Genomic DNA, 2,140 nt, shown 5'->3' on the forward strand with positions numbered 1-2,140 from the left:
TCAATGGGTCTTCCTTGTAGGCATATGGATATTATCCTATCACTGACAGCATTGTACTTCAGGACAGATCTTGAAACATCCTTTGTGATGATGAATGCCAAACCATTCCTCTTCAAACTGTCATTCCCAGCATAGTAGATCACATGGTTGTCCAATTCAAAATGGTCAAAACCAGTCCATTTCAGCTCACTAATGCCGAGGATATCAATTTTTATGTGTTCCATTTCATTTTCGACAACTTCCCAATTTTCCTAGATTCATACTTCGTACATTCCATGTTCCTATGATTAATGGATGTCTGTAGCTGTTTCTCTTCAATTTGAGTGCTGCCACATCAGCAAATGGAGGTCTTGAAAGCTCTACTTTATCCATCAGAGTAAGGCTGGGTTTACTCAGATGATGCACCTCTTTCCCAGTCCTATTTTGAGAGCCTTCTAACCTAATCAGACTATTCATAAAGTTGCTGGGTAATGTATCAAACAGTGTTTCTTTGCTATTCATAAGGTTTTCCCTCGCCAATTCTTTGAGAAGTGGATGCCCTCCTCCTTCTTCCTAGTCTGTCTCAGTCTGTAAGCTGGTATGCTACTTGTGTACCATGTACATCCCACTGGCTTAGAAACACCAGTGGCTCAGCTTCAAAACTCACATCAACACATCACCACGGTAGGACAAACCGACAGACAAGTTTGCCTACCTGTTGGAAACCTCTCTTACCACTCTTACCTGGGTCCCTGTGGCTGACTCCTCCTCTGTCCAGATTCCTGGGCCTTTTAATTCCCTTTCTCCCGCTCTCCCACCCTGCTGTTTCGGGTGTGCCTGAATTCCTCTCTTCACCTGGATCCCTGCATTGACTGCTCCTCTGTCTGAGTTCCTGGCTTTTAATCCCCTTTTTCCTGCTCTCCCCCACTGCTGCTTTGGTCGTGCCTGAGTTCCTCTCCCCACTTGGATCCCTATGGCTAACAGCTCCTCTGTCCGAGTTCCTGGCTTTTTTATCCCCTTTCTCCCACTCTCCCACCCTGCTGCTTTAGGCTTGCCTGAGTTCCCTCTTATGAAACCCTATGAGGCAGATTTTCTCTGTCCTATAGGGTTGCTATGAGTTGGAATCCACTGGATGGCACACAATAGAATAAGATTATTGTAATCATATTAATTTATTTTTATAATTGCTCTTATAATAACATCAACAATATAACTAAGCATAATCTTGGTGATCTTGGGCATATTTCTAGTATTTTTTAGTTTTTAATTAACTCCTCTAAAATAGAACAGTAGTTGTGTTGTGGATGTATTTGGGAAAATTTCCTCAAGTACCTAGTGGAAATCTAAATTGGTACAGTCTTTTTGAAAAATAATTTGGCTGTGGTTATCAACAATAGGGGGGCAATGGTGATTCAGCAGCAGAATAATCACCTTCCTTGGGGGAGACCTGGGTTTGACTCCTAGCCGATATATCTCAAGTGCAGCCACCACCCATCTGATAATGGAGGCTTACATGTTACTGCAATGCTGAAGAGGTTTCAGCAGAACTTCCAGACAATACAAACTAGGAAAAAGTCCTGGTAAGCTACTTCTGAAAAATCAACCAATAAAAACTCTATGGATCATAATGGTCTCACCCATAAATATGAGGATGATGCAGGATCAGTCAGCATTTTGTTCCATTGTGTATGGGGTCACCATGAATTGGAGCTGACTCAATAGCAGAAATCAATAATAACAAAAACATAAACATTAAAATATAACATTTTTATCTTGTGTCCAAATCATAATTCTACTTTTAGAAAGTTCCTTGTAGAGAAAAATTAAAAAAATATATCTTAGGATATCTATCACATGTTTATTAGTTATAGCAAAATTTTGAAAATAATCAAAATTATCTGTTAAATAAAGGTAACAGATGAAATAATTTAGCATATTAAATAAATTTAACTAAATTATTTGTTGAGTAAATTATGATAAGTGTTATGCTGTTCTAATTAAATACAGACATCTTTTTAGAAAAATATATAATGACATACAAAATATATTATTAAATATAAAGGATTGTAAAGCTTTAGATGCTATATGGAAAAAATAAAATATTCTTATGTTTATATTCATTTACATAATAAAATATATTGAGATATACATTGCAAATCCT

The sequence above is a fragment of the Orycteropus afer genome, unplaced genomic scaffold (assembly GCF_000298275.1).
Source record: "Orycteropus afer afer isolate SDZICR_OR568_19922 unplaced genomic scaffold, OryAfe1.0 scaffold00007, whole genome shotgun sequence".
Taxonomy (NCBI): Eukaryota; Metazoa; Chordata; class Mammalia; order Tubulidentata; family Orycteropodidae; genus Orycteropus; species Orycteropus afer.